General features: G+C 45.8%; 1 protein-coding gene across 1 annotated transcript in view; it reads right to left on the minus strand.

The window, feature by feature from the left end:
• Positions 1-15,540, minus strand: part of LOC147124789 (A-kinase anchor protein 2-like) — a 289,543-nt gene extending 274,003 nt beyond the window's left edge. The window contains exon 1 of the mRNA XM_085993234.1: positions 15,390-15,540. The gene's annotated coding sequence lies outside the window, so the exon portion shown is untranslated. The remainder of the gene's footprint in view (positions 1-15,389) is intronic.
• Between the last annotated feature and the right edge of the window lie 5,110 nt (positions 15,541-20,650).

Below are 20,650 nucleotides of genomic sequence, written 5' to 3' on the forward strand. Positions count from 1 at the left end.
TCTGGTCATTACCTCATTACTGGATATGTGGCCTTGCTGTGTGCAGGTTGGTTGCTTGCGTTTCTGATATTACAACAGTGACTGCACTTCAAAAGTACTTCATTGGTTGTAAAGCACTTTGGGACATCCTCAGGTTGTGAAAGGCGCTGTATAAATGCAAGTCTTTCTTTCTTTACCCAACTTCAGGAAAAAAATAAAACCCAAAAATAAGATGGCTTTATAAATAGCCCAAACTGAATATTGGATCTTGGGGCTTAGTTATGGTTGCCCTGGCTAAGGATTAAATTAGGAGACCAACACACATGGAGAATTTGTTCCCTGCATTGGTACAGCTGCAGAACTCCCTCAGCAGTGTATTGGAAGTGTCAGCTTAGAGTGTGTGCCGAGGTACTCGGGAGTAGTGGGTTTTGAATACACAACCTTCTGACTCAGAGGCTGCCCACTGAGCCACGGCTGACAATAACCCTTGCATCACGAGTGGAATGATAATCAGCCAAACACAGACTTCTATCAGATTCCAGAGGCTGCTGTAAGAATGTGTTTGCATTTGCAGTTAATTTGCTGACTAGAATTGGCTGGTCTGAATGCAGTGATGGCTAAATTGGATCAGTAATAGGGTCACCTTGACTAACACTGTAAAGGGCAGAATCAGCAAAAAACAAAATGATTCTGTGATATATGATGCAAACAAATAAACAATTCACGGTTGTTTATGCCCCTCTCCAGTTTTATCCATCATTCCCCCCACAAAGGTGCTGATTCACACTACGTAAATTTCCATAGGCACTGGCAATTCTCCAGTACCTTGCCAAAGTAGTCATTCTGTCTTGCAAATGTTAGTGGGTTTTTTAACAGGCAGGTGAGCGGGGTGAGGGGTGGGGGGCGGCATTGCAACTGAGCCCAAGCATGTCCTTGATTGACAACCCTTTCCATTGAGGGGTCGCTGGATAGCAATCAGGAGTAGGCAGTACGGGCTGCTTTCTCATCGCCTAGCCTAGGGACACAACAGTTAGCTGTACTGTTCATCACTGCTGGCCTGGGTATGATCAGCTAACTCAGCACAGGCCAGGAATCAGAAATTGAATCTTCCTGGTCTGTGTGGTTCCGCGTCACACTACATTATTCATCAATCTATCAGGGGAATCCCCAATGTTACTTATTAAAGGCATGTTTTATCTTAATTTCTCAATTTTAGTGTAACGATATCGTTAATCCTTATGACCTATCTCTGTAATCTCCTCCAGCCCTATAACCTCTCTGAGCTCCTCTAATTCTGGCCTCTTGAGCATCCCCGATTTTAATTGCTCAACTATTGGTGGCCGTGTCTTCAACTGCCAAGACTCTGGAACTCCCTCCCTAAACCTCTCTGCCGCGCTACCCCTCTCCCCTCTTTAAGACACTCCTGAAAACCTACATCTGCCCTAATTTCTCCTTATGTGGCTCGGTGTCAAATTTTGTTTGATAATCGCTCCTGTGACGTGCCTTTGGATGTTTTACTACATTAAAGGCGCTATATAAATACAAGTTGTTGTTGTTAACAGTGCTTTACTGCAGATGCGCAGAGTGGGTCAAGCTTTAGGAAGGGATTTTCATAGTATGTATATTGCTTCATATCGATCTGAGAGTTGATGAGTAAAAGGTACTAACAGCAGAGCTGAGTTGGTTGAGAGGAATACTAGGAGTATGCAGGATGCAAAGAATCGAGAATAGTATAATAAGAATATGGCTTGGAGAAGAACCAACGCTTATACAGAAGTTCCAAGATCGACGACTGCGATGGTTTGGGGTACGTTTCAAGAATGGAACCGGCTAGAATGCATTTCATGGCCCTCCACACAGGTACATGGAATAAGAAGACGATGGAAGTGCTGGATAGACGATGTTAAGGATACAGGTGGCTGAAGCAGCCAGACTGGTTCAGAATCTACAACAATGAAGTGAATTCATTCGGCCCCATCGTCACTGCTGAGCTTTAGGCCTTTAGGAATTCAGTACTAAAAGAAAGACTTGCATTTCTATAGCGCCTTTCACATCCTCAGGACATCCCAAAGTGCTTTACAGCCAATAAAGTACTTTTGAAGCGTAGTCAATGTTGTAATGTAATGGTAGTATATAGCGAGAGAGAAAGATATATATAGAGAGTTAGAGAGATAGAGAAATAGAGATAGAGAGATATAGGGGGAAAATTTGGTTGCTTTGCGCCTCCCATTAGACGGGGCGCAAAGCAACTAGCGCCCAGGCGCAGCGCCGCTAACACCTCCCGCGAAATTCAGCGGGAGTTTAGCGGCGGCGGTAGTTGGTAGCGGCCCACGGTGCTGCGCCTCCGGTGATTACGATATATATATATTTTGTCTGTATAAATTCCAGACAATGGTTATAACAATGATGAATGCCAGTACAGGAGGTAGAAAGATTAGATCCAGTCCGTTCAAACTCTCCAACTCCATAAGTATGCTATATAGGCGGGGAAATTCCTCGGAGGTCCTCCCACTCGATTGGTGGGACCATTGGCCTTGCCCACTATGTCGGCTAAGTCACCTCCACCCTCAACACTTGAGAAGATTTTTTTTTCTCTTCACCTCCCCTCCCTCCATCTATTTAAAATGAGGTGAATTTTGGCAAGGACAACCTCCCAATCCCGTGCCCTCCACCACTTAGAAGGACAAGGGCAGCAGGCGCATGGGAACACCGCCACCTCCAAGTTCCCCTCCAAGTCACACACCATCCTGACTTGGAAATATATCGCCATTCCTTCATCGTCGCTGGGTCAAAATCCTGGAACTCCCTCCTTAACAGCACTGTGGGAGTACCTTCACCACACGGACTGCAGCAGTTCAAGAAGGCAACTCACCACCACCTTCTCAAGGGCAATTAGGGATGGACAATAAATGCTGGCCTTGCCAGCGACACCCGCAACCCATGAAAGAATTTTTTTAAATGGTTAGCAGATCCACGATAACAGGCCTCTTTGTTGCGTGGAGTCAATACATGAATAAAAGGAGCAGTTTATCTGTATATATTTGGAAAACGAAATAACATACACTCATTAATGATGTTTTGGGTTGTTACAGGATGTTAGGAAGCAGCTCACACACCCTTTGTGTTGCAATCCTGGTATGTTTATGCCAAGAACTCAGGACCTGTGATAGCTGCACCCTAACATCCTGTAACAATTCGAAATATTTGTCACGTAGTAGCAGCAACAATGTTTTACACACGGTTTCCACTGCACGTGGACTGTCTTTCAGTGGCATCGTCTAGAATTTGGTGGAATAGGCTAGAGGGGCTGAATGGCCTACTCCTGTTCCTATGTTCCCAATTCGGTTCAATGCATCCAGATCAAATCACACAAAAAGAGGAGCTTGCATTTATATTGCATCTAGTATTGTCTCAGAATAAATGGCATTGTTCAGTTGCTGTTCTTACATAAGCAAATATATAATAGAGACAAGAAAAACACCTCCCACACCTGCGGCCTCTACCACCTAGAAGGACAAGGGCAGCAGGTGCATGGGAACACCATCACCTCCAAGTTCCCCTCCAAGTCACACACAATCCTGACTTGGAAATATATTGCCATTCCTTCATCGTCGCTGGGTCAAAATCCTGGAACTCCCTCCCCAACAGCACGGTGGGAGTACCTTCACCACACGGACTGCACCTTCTCAAGGGCAATTAGGGATGGACAATAAATGCTGGCCTTGCCAGCGACGCCCACATCCTTTGAATGAATAAAACATTTTTTTACGTCATCTCACCCTAGCAACATAGCCTTCTATTCCTTTCTCCCTCATGTACTTATCTAGCTTCCCCTTAAATGCATTTATGCTATTTGCCTCAACCATTCCACGTGGTAGCGAGTTCCACTTTCTCAATACCTTGGAAGGCACTCTCAATCAAAGTACAGATGTCTAGAATGCATATTGTTAATCAGACAGCATCCTGCTCCCATTCTACTTTTCCTTTATGTCTGAGCTGAATCATATATAAGAGAAACTAGGGTCGTGATTTTGCTGACCTCGGCAGGTCCTGCCGAGCGACGTCGGTGGCGGGTCCTGACCCCGCTGCTGGCTCCATCCCGCTGTCTGAAATGAATTTCTGTTGATTGGGCTTGATAAGCCCGCACAGCGCGTTTCCCGGCCAATTAGAGGAAGTGGGTCAGGTGACGTCATTTGATGATGCGTCATCAGCCGGTTTCCTTAAAGGGACCATGTCCAAATTGATTTTGACATTTGTGCTGTCAGTGTTCTAAAGCACTGAGGTGCTGCAAACACTGACAATGACTGCACAGAGGCAGAGGGCTGCACCAGGCTCTCCCATGATTCCCTCCATGTGATTATGGAGGGAGTCACAGCACACAGGGAGGTTCATTTCCCTTCCCATGGGTGGAAGAGACCTCCCCAGGACATTAACACAGCCTGGTTGTACATTGCAGAGGAGGACACAAGCAGGGATGTCGTCAGGAGGACCAGGCTGCAGTGCGCAAACGTTTCAATGATCTCAGTAGATCATGAAACATTAGTACAAAGCCACACTCAACCTCATCCTCCTGTGCCACTCATCACATCCCCATCACTCTGCCTTCCCTACCCTACTCCTGCACATCCTTACTCACACCAACTTACCTTGCACCTCCACCCATCCTTCTCTATCTATATAATCACTTCCCCATCTCACTAGCCACCCCTCACACTCACTCTCATCCTAGTGCAATCATACCAACTAACAACACACAAGGGTAGGCACTTGGGTGTTTTATGCAATGTTAATGTAAAGTTTCTGTTAATGTGGTGTCAAATATTGAAACCTTTATTTTCAACACTTTGCATTCTTGGGCAGATTTGTGTGCACCTTTGGAAGTGGCTTAGTGAGTTGCAGTGAATGGTGAGATGTAACGGTACCCCCCGCAATGGTGATGAGTATGAAAGGAATGGCTTGGGCATTGCAGGGATGCTTTATGGTGTTGGTGTGGGGTGGTGCCAACTTGGCACATCCTGTGGCAGCCAAGGTGTACAACATCAAGTGATGTAAATCTGGCCATAGTGAGGCCATCCCTGGCCTCCCAGGCAGCAATGTGGTCGGGTGCTGATGCCCTGTGTCCTGTGCAGCATCAGGTGATTGCGGAGAAGGTTGGTGTTGTTGTTGGTGCTGTTGGTGTGCCTGGTGCTGCAGGTGTTGGGGCTGATTGTGGTGGGAATCTGGAGACCAAGCTGAGAGAGTATAAAGGGCACTCGTGCTGATGGAATAGATGGCAGGTGAAGTAGAGATGTGTCAATGGTGGGAGAGGTAATGAGGTCAGACTAGATGGAGACTTGTGTAAAGACTTGCAGCATGGTGAATCTTTTGTGGAAATGCAGTGAGGAAGAGCTTGTGGCTGAGGTAAGATATCTTTGTAAGGTGGGAGCTTTTACTGTACATTTGAAGCTGTCAACTCAACAGATGATTCAATGTCCACTGAACTCCCACCTCAGCTTGACAGACGTGGTCCACGACCAGTGTGGACTCCGTGGGCGAGCTGTCAAATGCAGAAGGGGAGCTGAAATTCATTCTTAAGTGGCTCTAAACAAGCCACTAATGACCTGAATTGGATCTCCTGTGCTGTGTGTCGGGTCTGCTCAGTGCTGACAGACCCGACATCGGGGAAAGGTGCATGGCAGCGGGTTCACAGCGGGGTCCCGACCCGCTGGGGAAGAAAAACACTTTCCCACCCGACCCGCCACCGATCGTGCCAGCTGACCACCCCCCCCCCCCGTAAAATCCAGCCCTAGGTTATTTAGCTCTGCGCTGCTCACTTCCTCCTGTGTGCCAGACCTGTGAGGCATCTCCAGCGACGCCTACATCCTGTGAAATGAATGAAAAAAATAAAGAAATGTTGTGGAAATCAGAAATGAAAATAGACAATGCCGGAAATGCACGGGAGGCCAGTCAGTACCTGAAAGGGAAGGTAGGGTTCATGTTTGAGACAGACCCTTCATCAGAATGCAGCTGTGAATATCCAGCAGTTTCAGGTGTCATGGCAGTGTTAATTGTCTCCTGCTGAGAGCAGAGTTTGTTGGAGCATGCAATATTGAACAGGAAGGCTCTGGGCTTGTCCCGTGACACCACGACACAACACCCCCAATTTTCTGCACCCTCACCAACCTGCCAGGGTCACTTTTGTGAGATATCTGCTGCCCCCAGCAGCATCCTATTACGTTGCTCACTATACAATGCATGTAATTATCTTGTGCTATGGCAGACTGTTAAGCCGCATATGTTTGAAGACTTGGGGCTCCTTAATGGAGGCACACTGTTTCAACTAAATTAAACATTATAGTGGGGGGGGGGGGGGGGGGGAGGTTCATTTAAACTATGGCCCATGATGTAAAGCACTGCGCTCAATTCTGGGCATCACACTTCAGGAAGGATGTGAAGGCCTTGGAGAGGGTGCAGAGGAGATTTACGAGAATGGTACCAGGGTTGAGGGACTTCAGTTATGTGGAGAGACTGAAGAAGCTGGGATTGTTCTGCTTAGAACAGAGGAGATTTAATAGAGGTGTTCAAAATCATGAATGGTTTTGATAGAGTAAATAAGGAGAAACTGTTTCCAGTGGCAGTAGGGTCGGTAACCAGAGGACACAGATTTAAGGTGATTGGCAAAAGAACCAGACGTGACATGAGGAAACATTTTTTTACGCAGCGATTTGTTGTGATCTGGAATGGGCTGCCTTGAAAGGGTGGTGGAAGCAGATTCAATAGTAACTTTCAAATGAGAAATGGCTAAATACTTGAAGAGGAAACATTTACAGGGCTATGAGGAAAGAGCAGGGGAGTGGGACTAATTGGATAATATTGCTGTTTGTGGGAGCATGATGTGCGTAAATTGGTTGATGCATTTCCTTACATTAAACAGTGACTACGCTTCAAAAGTACGTCATTGGCTGTACCAAAGAGCCGGCACAGGCACGAACTATTAGCTGCCCATTATACACCCTGATGATTTTCCCTTCCTAGGACTTCAATGGAAAAGAAAATCAGGCGGGTGTATAGTGGGCAGCTAATTTGACCTTGCCAGCTTTACACCATCGGCCAAAGTTTCAATGACCATCCCTGCCATGTGCCCAGGAACTAGGTTAATAGATCTTTCTTGAGACTCATATTTCAGATTAAAACTACACTGAATGAATCTGCCAGAAGCAACCAAAGCCTCAGGAAGACACAGGTCGACGAGACAGAACTGACTTCAAATACCAGGTAATGCACCACCCACAATAACGCTGCTTTAAGACTAAACATTAATTATGGATTTCCGCCTCCACAAGTACCCTAAGAAAAAGTTAACATCTATTTAGACGACCTGTGAGAACAGCAGGTCAATACTAACACATACATACTAAGGAATAAAGCTGCTGCCTTTTTATAAATTCCCCAATGTTTCTATTTAAGGAAAGAAAAGAAAGACTTGCCTTTCTACAGCGCCTTTCATGACCTCATGACATCTCAAACGCTTTACAGCCAAAGACGTCCGTTTGAAGCTTAGTCACTGTTTAATGTAGGGAAATGCATCAGCCAATTTGTGCATATCAAGCTCCCACAAACAGCAATATGATAATGATCAGATAATCTCTTTTTAATGATATTGGTTGCGGGATAAATATTGGCCAGGATGCCTTGGAGAACTCCCCCTCCTCTTCTTCGAAATAGCGCATGGGGTCTTTCACGTCCACATGAGGGGGCAGACAGGGCCTCGCTTTAAGGTCTCATCTGAAGGACAGCACCTCCGACAGTGCAGCACTCCCTCAATACTGCACTGGGAGTGTCAGCGTAGATTGTTTTAACAACTTTCTGACGAGCCCGCTACCCACTGAACCACATATGGCAACCCTTAAATTGTAAAAACTGCCAGAAAGAAAATTAATCAAATATGAATAAAATTATTGATTAATTTTCTCTTCAGCTCAAGGAGTGGCTCATGGCTTCATGGATGTTGGCAGCTCTCTTGCACCTTGTCCAAAGGGGCCAGTCTTCATGTGCTGGCCCACAGTGTCAGCAGGATATTTGACTGTGGGGTCATCACTGTCAATCTTAATCCTGTTCGCCCCTGATGTACACAAACAAACTTACCAACAGGGTTCACTGGATTAAGAGGAAGTTGAAGGCACCTTAGCTTACTGTCCTCTTTCCTCATCTAGGAACCTTGTGCCCAGCTGTGGATGCCATCCTGGAGATAAGCAAGCACAGTTTACCGAAGCTGGAAGCATTGTGGTGCAGGGACACCGTGCAGTTGTCCACACTGACATCAGAGTCGTTTCACTGCCCCCCTCCTTTGTCTATTATTTTGTGTTCAATTGTGTTGGAGACTTCAATTCCTTTCTGGGTTAATGCTCCAGTGGCACAGATTACTCTTCATTTTAAAAAATAATCATTATTAATGACTTTGCAAATGAACGGTTTTAATGAATGTGCGAATCGATTTATTAATTAATTACTACAATTACTCTCCTCAATTTGTGGATTAAACCCACCCCGGAAATTTCCTCGGGGCTTCACCCAATTGGCAGCCGTGACTTTGGCAGAAGATCGCCAGAAACCCAGATTACAGTCTGTAAACAGATTTTTCCAAAGTTACATCGAGTCTGCAGCACAGAAACAGGCATTCGGCCCAACTGGTCCATGCACAGGTTTATGTTCCACACGAGCCTCCTCCCACTTTACTTCCTCTGACCCTATCGCCATATCCTCTATTCTTTTCTCCCTTATAGATTCCCCTTAAATTAATCTAACCTTGGTTCGACCACACTTGGACTACAGTACTGTGCACATTTCTGGTCTCCATATTATAAAAAGGATATGGAGGCATTGGAAAGGGTGCAATAAAGAGTTACTAGAATGATACCAGAACTGAGAGGTTATACCTATCAGGAATGGATGAACAGGCTGGGGCTCTTTTCTCTACAAAAGAGAAGGCTGAGGGGTGACCTGATAGAGGTCTTTAAAATTATGAAGGGGTTCGATAGGGTAGACGTAGAGAAGATGTTTCCATTTGTGGGGGAGACCAGAACTAGGGGCCATAAATATAAGACAGTCAAGGAATTCAGGAGAAACTTCTTTACCCAGAGAGTGGATAGAATGTGGAACTCGCTACCACAGGGAGTGGTTGAGGCGAATAACAGATGTATTTAAGGGGAGGCTAGATAAACACATGAGGGGGAAAGGAATAGAAGGATATGCTGATAGGGTGAGATGAAGAGGGACGGGAGGAGGCTCGTGTGGAGCATAAACACATTTGGACCGAATGGCCTGTTTCTGTGCTGTAAATTCGATGTAACTCTATGTAAATTAGAGTTAATATGGCCGATCAGGAGAACCCCTTCTAAGAAAATTCCCAGCATATATCTCTCAAGTAAAACCCAAATAGTGGAAGGTGCAATGCACATATACTTTTTTTTTTTAAACAGAAACTGGCCTTTACAGAGGCCTACAGTAACCCCTATCACTTATCACAGACCAGGAGTGATGTGCATGTGTGAGAAGAGGCAATTAACAGAAACAATAATAAATGAGCTCGCTACTGCGGAAGATCCTTCTGTATATATTGTTCTTCTCCTATCTTGTATTACAGCATATGTGAAACACAAACTCCTTCAGCTGTTCTGGCCTTTTTTAATACTGTTGTCCCTTCCCAATAAACCCTATTACATACAAAAGCTAAAGTATCATATTAGAATAGGAGAGCCTACATTATTCACGGCCCAAGCCGAATCACAATTACACAGCCCTTCTATATTCGTTTCTTCTTCTGCTACTGAAATATGTCTGAACATGATCAAAAGTAGAAGGGCCCTGAATTTCGGTTGGCTTCTATTGATCTCCTGCCATACCTTCAACTTGGAGATCAGTGCATGTATATAGTGCCTTTAATGTAGAAAAATGTCACAGAAGCATAATCAGACATTGGAATATGAGAACATAAGAAATAGGAGCAGGAGTAGACCATACAGCCCATCAAGCCTGCTCCTCCATTCAATAAGATCATGGCTGATCTTCTACATCAACTCCACTTTCCTGCACTATCCCCATATTCCATGATTCCCTTAGTGCCTAAAAATCTATCGATCTCAGTCTTGAATATATTCAATGACTGAGCATCCACAGCCCTCTGAGGTAGAGAATTCCAAAGATTCATAACCCTCTGACTGAAGAAATTCCTCCTCATCTCAGTCGTAAATGGCCGACCCCTTATCCTGAGTCTATGCCCCCTAGTTCCAGACTCTCCAGTCAGGGGAAACAGCCTCACAGCATCTGAAAAAAAGGGTAGGCTATTCAGCCCCCGAGCCTGTTCTGCCATTTAATCAGATCATGGTTGATCCGTCTCTTAACTCCATTGACCCACCTTGGTTCCGTAACCCTTAATACCCTTGCCTAACAAAAATCTATCAATCTCAGTTTTGAAATTTACAATTGACCCCCAGCCTCAACAGCTGTTTTGGGGAGAGTGTTCCAGATTTCCACTCCCCTTTGTGTGAAGAAGTGCTTCCTGACATCACCCCTGAACGGCCTGGCTCTAATTTTAAGGTTATGCCCCCTTGTTCTGGATGGGAGGGCAGATTTGGAGGAATGGAGAGTGCTTGGGGGGTTGTGGTGCTGGAGAAGGTTGCAGAGATAGGGACGGGCAAGACCGTGAAGGGGTTTAAACATGAGGATGAGAATTTTAAATTTGTGGGCTGGCAGGCCTGAGGATCAATGTAGGTCAACAAGCACAGGGGGTGATGAGCAAACAGGGCTTGATGATGGATAGGATACAGGCAGAAAGTTTTGGATGAGTTGAAGTTTATGGAAGATGGTGGATAGGAGGCCGACCAGGAGACCATTGGAATAGTCAAGTCTAGAGGTAACTAAGGCTTGGATGAGGGTTTCAGTAGCAGATGAGCTGGGGCTGAGGCAGGGGTGGGGGAGAGGTGGGGGCAGGAGCGGGGGCAGGGGCGGGAGCTGAGGCAGGGGCAGGGGCGGGAGCGGGGGCGGGAGCGGGGGCAGGAGCGGGGGTGGGGGGCGGGAGCCAGGGGCAGGGGCAGAGGGTGAGGCAGGGGCTGAGGCAGGGGCTGAGGCAGGGGCAGGCGATGTTAGAGGTTGAAGTAGGTGGTCTTTGTGATGGGAGAGGGTATGAGGCCACGCTCGGGGTCAAACAGGCCGCCGAGGTTGCAAACAGTTTGGTTCAACCTGAGACAACGGTTAGGGAGGGTAAATGGATTTGTTGACAATGGTATAAAGTGGCAGGGGTCAAAGATAGCTGTTTTTAGCTGTTACACCATTTCGCTAGGGGTTCCACCAATCTCCCGCCAGAGAACCCCTACGGATATTCCAGTTGAAGATATCTTTTAAGGGGGAGGGAGCTGAGCAAAGGTTCTTTATCATTATTCTCTCCTCCTTTTTGCACCAATGTTCCTCCCTCCTCACTAAAAGTATTGCTGTGGTACGCGTCCACGGGCACCACCCTGTACGTTACCCAGTTGACCATTCTTCATGTGTCAACCTAGACAGTGAATACCACTAGGCTATTTGTCCATGGGAAGTAGCACAGCTGAGCCCAAACCTGCTCTCCCCCCCGGCACTTGCGTTTCCTGCCAGTAGTCGCTGGATTATGATCAGGAGTGGGATGACTGGGATCCCTCTCCAAACCCAGGGGTGATGATGCCAATTGTTCCATTGTTCTGCTGCTCCAGCCGAGATCTGCTGACTCAGCACAAACCAGGAATCGGACTTGGGACTTCCCAGCCTGAATGGCTCAGTTACTGGCTGTGTTAACCAGCTGAATCATTGGGGACCTCAGTTAGTGCTCTTAATCAAATATATTTTTCTTTATCTGGTACTTATTAACATCATACCACCATCCTTCCCATATCAAGTAGTGTCATTATATCAATGAAGATGGACAATACACATCTTCTGCAAAGCACCAGATAATTATAGGACTTAAAAACAAAAGGAATAGCCACAACTTTTGCTGCTTTACTTCCTGATTCCCAGGGACTCAAGAGTGGATCCACAAAGCTCAATTATGCAGAAGTGGCCTCAATCTAGGATTCTAGATGGAGGATGTTAATCTTGACAGAGAAGGGTGGGAAGTGATGTCTTCAACCATTTCCTAATGGCTCCACTCAGCCAAGATAAATTCTATGACCTTCTGAACCCACACAAGATCTGTTGCCTAGCAAGTTCTCTCCAATTCAGTCAATGGACAAAATTACATCCATTAACTCACGCCACATAATCGTCTGGCTGATTCTGATTCTGATTCTAATGTTTAACATCCTCATATATGCCTAATTCTGCATATTGCAGGGAAACTGTACATTTCATTAAAGGGCAACTTGACAAAAAATCAATTCTCATTAGAATCAGCTACCCATTTCCATCCTGTAACTCCATATCCCACAAGAGAGGAACAACATTTATTTAAATACAACTTTGCAAAAGGCCAGTAACAGCCCTCTGCATGTATGAACAGTCAACAACGACAACTTGTATTTATATAGCGCCTTTAACATAGTAAAAACATCCCAAGGCTCTTCACAGGATTTGACACTGAGCCACATAGAGATATTAGGGCAGATGACCAAAAGCTTGGTCAAACAGGTAGGTTTTAAGGAGTGTCTTAAAGGAGGAGAGAGGTGGAGAGGCAGAGAGGTTTAGGGAGGGAATTCCAGAGCTTAGGGCCTAGGGCAGCTTTTTGTCTGGGATTAGAGGAAAGCACTATGGAGTTTGTGTGTCAGTGATTAGAAATGTGATAGGGGTTAATAAAAGTTCCTCATAAGCTTGCAATCAGTAAGCGAAGTAGGTGCTCTCGTCATCTCACCAACTCCTCACTTACACTGGTCTGAATTGACGGGGGTAGCGGGGGGAAGGGCGGGGGGGCAGCGTGGGGCAGGCATTGGACAATTTCTTTTTGGGTGTAACTTACACCAAGTGAGGGAGCGGCGTAAAGCCAAGAAACTTCATTGTACTTGAACAGTGCAGCTATGCAAATACGTTTTGCACTGCTAAGAAGATCGAGGACACTTGCGATTAGAGCAATAATGGCGTAAATATACCCAAATGTGCCAAAAAGCAAGCATCCTTGATCTTTCTCGCACAAATAATGGCATGAGTGCTGAAGATAGTGAGGAAATTCAGGGCCCATGGTTGCAGTTCTGTATTAAAGTGAGGATGAAACATTGTTTTGGTTGCAATCTATCTTACTCAGGACACCTGGGCAGCTACTGCCAGCAGTGCTGAGAGGAGTAGTCAATTTCATATATTATTTCACAATTTCAGTTTTAAGAGGCACTATCAAGTGTCCTGCAGGTAAAAGTTCCTACAATTCATTCCTCTAGGTTCATAAATGGAAGTGTGAGATGTCATGATCTATGATGTAATGCCATCGCAGATGATGCTACCCTTACAAGGTTTTAAACTCGAAGCCAAGACATTCCAGTAGTTTGCAGTGCTTAAGGTGACTTTGCAACAGTTTTCCTTGAGGATTATTCCTAGCTGTTTGGGTACTCAGCTGCCAGGAACCTCTCCAGAACAGTGACCTCACCCCTGTGCTCGCTGACCTACATTGGCTCCCGGTCCAACAACACTTCAAAATTTAAAATTCTCATCCTTGTGTTCACCTGCAATGGCTTCTCTTCCTGCTCCCACATCGTTACCTCTGGGGTCCCTCAAGGATCTATCCAATTTCTCATCGACATACTGCCCCTCGGCAACATCATCCAAATACACAACTTCAGGTTTCACATGTACGCTGACGACACCCAGCTCTACCTCACCACCACCTCTCTCGACCCCTCCATGGTGTCTGAATTGTCAGACTACTTGTCTGACATCCAGTTCTGGATGTGCAGAAATTTTCTCCAATGCTCACAATCTTGGTGTCATATTTGACCCTGAAATGAGCTTACGACAACATATCCGCAGCATAACTAAGACCGCCTATTTCCACCTCCGTAACATCGCCCATCTCCACCCTTGTCTCAGCTTATCCGCTGCTGAAACCCTCATCCATGCCTTTGTTACCTCTAGACTTGACTATTCCAACGCACTCCTGGCCGGCCTCCCACGTTCTACCCTACGTAAACTTGAGGTGATCCAATACTCAGCTGCCTGTGTCCTAACTCGCACCAAGTCCCATTCACCCATCACCCCTGTGCTCGCTCACCTACATTGGCTCCCGGTTAAACAATGCCTCCATTTCAAAATTCTCATCCTTTTTTTCAAATCCCTCCATGGTTTCGCCCCCTCCCTATCGCTGTAATCTCCTCCAGCCCCACAACCCCCCCCCCAAAATATCTGCGCTCCTCTAATTCTGTCCTCTTGAGCATCCCTGATTATAATCGCTCAACCATTTTACTACGTTAAAGGCGCTATATAAATGCAAGTTGTTATTGTTCTCATTAGATCAGAGTATATAAAGGGGATATTTAATAAAGATGTTTAAAATTATGAAGGGTTTTGATAAGAGTAAATAAGGATAAACAGTTTCCACTGGCAGGAGGGTCAGTGACCAGAGGACACAGATTTAAGGTAGTTGCCAAAAGAATGAGAGGGAAGATGAGGAGTATTTTTTTTTTTTTACACAGCGAGTTGTTACGATATATACTTGAAAAGGAAAAATTTGCAGGGCTATGGGGAAAGAGCAGGGGAGTGGAACTAATTGGAGAGCTCTTTCAAAGAGCCGGCACAGCACGATGGGCCGAATGGCCGCCTTCTGTGCTGTATTATTTTATACTATACACACGTATATATATCACAATTTTCGCTGATGCTATCCTAATTATCTTCCCTAACCTTCCAGCTATTACAATTAAACTCTCCTCGGGAGCCTAGCATCACATTCGACCACAAACCGTTGTACATTGCAAACACCTTGTAAAAGATCTGGCTCTAATACAGTTGTAGTGTCATCGCCCCATTTCCCTTCCCTTTACTTCACTTCAGCCCAGCCATACAATACCAGCAGACCCCCCCCTACTCACCTTCTGATTGAAGGAGGAAAGACGGCGCTATGTGTGCACATTTAGCCCTCTTCCTGCTGCCCTGTGTTCACTTCAGATGTCTATCTGAGATCATTTTGGGGTGCTTGCTGTCCCAGCCCATCTAACACCCCTTTGTCCTTGCAAAGAGAGATACGTCAAATCTAAACGCCCGAATCTGCTGCAGTAGCGCTCCTCCAGAAACCTAATACCTAACTGCAGTGGGGGGTTGGGGGAGAGGAAACTGTGCAGGCTGCATTTTATTTTACGTTTAGTTTTTTTGAAGTAAAGCCCCCTAAATATGCCCACCCACCCAGCCTTCCTTGGCCCTTCTTCTGGAGCAGTTAACCCTCCTTCTGAGCCCCTAAAGGGCGCCCCATCCAAGCCCCACACACCTACCTGACTGTGTCCGGCAACTTTAGTCCCAGCTCCTCGGGGTAGAGCAGAGGCGACCAGGGAACGATGCAATGGGCTGTTTGCAGTTAAGTTTATTGCTGTCCAGAAGGGTGTTTGTTGTTGCAGAACTCCAGGATGAAACTGACCACTCCACTCGCCCTACTTGCGATCCGCGTGTCTCTCTCTCTCTCTCTCTCTGTCTGTCCCCTTTGAATAATGAATGAAACCCAGGCAACGTGTGTGTGTGGTTTCTCTTCCTCTCTCTCTCCGATTTCTCAAGTAGCCTCGCAATGCAAAGCAGGACGAATCGGAACAAGGGGAAACTGCCTCACACACTCAATGTCGTCAGCTTGAGTCACTGCAGTTCAGTCACTTAAAACACCCGTCCCTCATTGTGCGGGGACCAGTGGAAAGCACCGGTCCAATCAAAACTGGGATCAGCTTTTAAAAACAAATCATGCTTTAGAAATTTCAGTTAACCCCTTCCCTCTCTTTTTTTGTTTAACCCTTTCCCTTTAGTGCATAAAAGGTTCTTATTATGCTGTAATCTGACTAAAGCAAAAGGTTACAGAGAATTACATAGAATGTACAGCACAGAAACGGGTCATTCGGCCCAACTGGTCTGTGCCAGTGTTTATGCTCCACACGAGCTTCCTCCCACCCCTCTTCATCTCACCCTATCAGCATAACCTTCTATTCCTGTCTCCTTAACACACTTTTCTAGCTTCTCATTAAATGCATCTATGGCTGCGATTTCGCCCGCCGTGGCGAGTCCGGAGCGGCCGAAGCAGACACCGGCCGCAAACTCCGCACCCCTCTTCATCCCGCCTCCTCAGAGCAATTTTCCCCCTGATTGGGCTTGTTAAGCCAGCCCTGCGAGGTTCCCGGCCAATTAAAAAGAAGCGAGTCTGATGACATCATCAGCTGGTTTCCTTAAAGGGACCATGTCCAAATTCATTTTGACACTGACAACCATTGCACAGAGCTGCACATCTACACCCAGGTTCTCCCATACAGCATACAGGGAGGTTCTCTTCCCTTCCCATGAGCAGAAGACACCTCCACAGGACACGAACACAGCCTGGTTACACATTGCACAGGAGGACACAAGCAGGGATGTCGTCAGGAGGACCAGGCTGCAGTGGTGCAAACCTTTCAATGATCTCAGTAGATCACGAAACGTTACTGCAAAGCCACACTCAACATCATCCTGCTGTGCCACCCATCACATCCCCATCACTCTACCTTACCCTACTCCTGCACATCCTTACTCACACCAACTTACCTTGCACCTCCACCCATCCCTCTCTACCTACATTATCACTTCCCCATCTCACTCGCCTCCCCTCACACTCACCCTCACCCTAGTCCAATCATACCAAGTAACAACACACAAGGTTAGGCATTTGGGTGTTTTAGCCAATGGTCATGTAAACTTTCTGTTAATGTTTTGTCAAGCATTGAAATCCTCATTGTCACCACTTTGCCTTCTTGGACAGATTTGTGTGTACCTTTGAAAGTATCTTAGTGAGTTGCAGTGAATGGTGTGACAGAGCGTTCCCCTGCCATGCCCCCCACGCCCCCCCCCCCCCCACAATGGTGATGAGTGTGAAAGGAATGGCTTGGACATTGTAGGGATGCTTTATGGTGCTGGTGTGGGGTGGTGCCAACCTGGTGCATCATGTGGCCCAGGGTGTACAGTGTCAAGTGCAGTAAATCTGGACATGGTGAGTCCATCGCTGGCGTCTCGGGCAGCAATATGCATGGATGATGATGTCCTGTGTCCAGTGCAGCATCAGGTGATTGCAGAGAAGGTTGGTGTGGATGTTGGTGCTGCTGGTGTGCCTGGTGCTACTGGTGTTGGGGCTGATCGTGGTGGGATTCTGAGGACCAAGGTGAGATTTTTTCAAGGGCACTGATGCTAATGGAATAGATGAGGTTGAGATGACAGAAGTAATCTGTCAATGTTGAGATAGGTTGTTCCAAGGAGGTGACAGTGGAGAGAGATTACTCCAAACACTTCTAAAGTGCATACTGAAGGTTGAAGCTTCTGAGATTGGAAAATGACCAGCTGTATAATGGCAGGTTTTAAACCACTTTTGCAGCTGTCACCTAATGAAAGAAATGGGGAGTTGTTCAGAACCCGACATACTTACCCGTCGTGATCTCCAAGCGACGGGAACCTTGTGGAAAACCTGGCAAAATGCTTTGGAACTGGGAAAATGGGGATTTAATTACTTTAACAAGCACAATTGAATGACCCACCGCTTAGTGCCGTGTCTGCAACGCACAGGCAGAACCGACACCTGGGAAACTGACAAGGAGGCGGGTTCAGAGCGGGACACTGGCCCGCTGTCAATCATTTTGATTTTGACAGTGGACCTGCCTCCAAACCCGCCCTCTGAGCACCGGCAAAATTCAGCCCTATGCTCCTGGCCTCAGCCACTCCATGTGGTAGCAAGTTCCACATTCTCACCACTCTCTGGGTAAAGAAGTTTCTTTTGAATTCCCTATTGGATTTATTAGTGACTATCTTATATTTATGGCCTCTAATTTGGTCTGCCCACACAAGTGGAAACATCTTCTCTACGTTTACCCTATCAAATCCTTTCATAATCTTAAAGACCTCCATCAGGTCACCCTTCAGCCTTCTCTTATGTAGAGTAAAGAGCCCCAGCCTGTTCAATATTTCAAAGGGATAATTTAGGGACAGGTTTCAGAAGATAGATTCATTTTGCTTATGGCTTTGTTGCATTTTTTAAACTTTCCATCGCATAATAAGAAAGACTTGCATTTATACAGGGCCTTTCACGGCCACCGGATGTCCCAAAATGCTTTACAACCAATTGTTTTGAAATGTAGTCACTGTTGAAATGTAGGAAACGCGGCAGCCAATTTGCACACAGCAACCTCCCACAAACATCAATGTGACAAAGGCCAGATAGAGCTTCATAAACAAGTCTTGTATTTTGCTGTAAAATGCATGTTAATGTAACAATGAAAAAAAAATGTGAGCAATTAGTAAATCTTTTTCAAGGGATCTTCCTGAGCAAACTCTCTGAAGGCTGTTAGTTTCTCTTTTCACCCATTGGTTCAGATGAATTAGATGCCAACAGCACTTTTAATGCTGTATTTAGACATGTTGAGGTTATTTTAATAACTCCTTCACTGTTGGACAGGGAAGCTTGTAGTCCCATAGAAACATAGAAACATAGAAGATAGAAGCAGGAGTAGGCCATTCGGCCCCCGCAAGCCTGTTCCGCCATTTAATGAGATCATGGCTAATCATTCAAATTCAGTACCCTGTCCCTGCTTTCTCCTCATATCCCTTGATCCCGTTAGCCTTAAGGAATATATATAACTCCTTCTTGAATATATTTAATGAATTGGCCTCAACTGCCTTGTGTGGTAGAGAATTCCACAGGTTCACCACTCTCTGGGTGAAGAAATTCCTCCTTCTCCTAGTCCTAAATGGCTTACCACTTATCCTTAGACTGTGACCCCTGGTTCTGGACTTCCCCGCCATCGGGAACATCCTTCCTGCATCTAGTCTATCTAGTCCTGTTAGAATTTTATAAGTTTCAATGAGATCCCCTCTCATTCTTCTAAACTCTAGCGAATATAAGCCTAATCGACCCAATCTCTCCTCATACGTCATTCCTGCTATCCCAGGTATCAGGCTGGTGAATCTTCGCTGCACTCTCTCCATGGCAAGAGCATCCTTCCTCAGATAAGGCGACCAAAAATGCACACAATACTCAAGGTGTGGTCTCACCAAGGCCTTGTACAACTGCAGCAAGACATCCTTGCTCCTGTACTCGAATCCTCTCGCTATGAAGGCCAACATACCATTTGCCATCTTAACCGCCTGCTGCACCTGCATGCTTACCTTCAGCGACTGGTGCACAAGGACACCCAGGTCTCATTGCACTTCCCCTTTTCCCAATCTATTGCCATTCAGATAATAATCTGTCTTCCTGTTTTTGCCACCGAAGTGGATAACCTTGCATTTATCCACATTATACTGCATTTGCCATGCATCTGCCCAATCACCCAACCTGTCCAAATCATACTGAAGTTTCTCAGCATCCTTCTCACAGCACACACGCCCACCCAGCTTTGTGTCGTCTGCAAACTTGGAGATATTTAGTTCCCTCGTCTAGATCATTTATATATATTGTGAATAGCTGGGGTCCTAGCACCGATCCCTGTGGTACCCCACTAGTCACTGCCTGCCACTCGGAAAAAGACCCATTTATTCCAACTCTTTGCTTCCTGTCTGCCAACTAGTTCTCTATCCAAGACAGTACCTTACCCCCAATCCCATGTGTCTTAACTTTGCACATTAATCTCTTATGCGGGACCTTATCAAAAGCCTTCTGAAAGTTCAAATACAGCACATCCACTGGTTCTCCCTTATCTATTCTACCAGTTGCATCCTCAAAAAGTTCCAGTAGATTGTCAAGCACAATTTACCTTTTGTAAATCCATGTTGACTTTGTCTGATCCTGTCACTGTTTTCCAAGTGCTCTGCTATTACATCTTTTATAATGGTCTCCAGCATTTTCCCCACTACCGATGTCAGGCTTACCGGTCTATAATTCCCCGTTTTCTCTCTCCCACCTTTTTTGAATAGTGGGGTAACATTAGCTACCCTCCAATCCATGGGAACTGTTCCAGAATATATAGAATTTTGGAAGATGACCAGCAATGCATCTACTATTTCTAAGGCCACTTCCTTAGGTACCCTAGGATGTAGATTATCAGGCCCTGGGGATTTATCGGCCTTCAATCCCATCAATTTCCCTAACACCATTTCCCTACAAATACTGATTTCATTCAGTTCCTCCCTCTCATTAGACCCTATGTTCCCCGACATCTCTGGGAGGTTACTTGTGTCCTCCTTTGTGAAGACAGAACCAAAGTATGTATTTAATTGGTTAACATTTCTTTGTTCCCCATGATAAATTCCCCTGATTCTGACTGCAAGGGACCTGCGCTTGACTTCACCAATCTTTTTCTCTTCACATATCTATAGAAGCTTTTACAGTCAGTTTTTATGTTCCCTGAAAGCTTACTCTCATAAACTATATCCCCCCTCTTAATTAATCCCTTTGTCCTCCTTTGCTGAATCCTAATCTGCTCCCAATCCTCAGGTTTACTGCTTTTTCTGGCCAATTTATATTTGCTCTCCTTGGATCTTATGCTATCCCTAATTTCCCTTGTTAGCCACGGTGGAGTCAACATTTTTATTTTATTTTTAT

The sequence above is a fragment of the Somniosus microcephalus genome, chromosome 1 (genome assembly GCF_052327205.1).
Source record: "Somniosus microcephalus isolate GS21.2 chromosome 1, FLI_Smic_1.0, whole genome shotgun sequence".
NCBI lineage: Eukaryota > Metazoa > Chordata > Chondrichthyes > Squaliformes > Somniosidae > Somniosus > Somniosus microcephalus.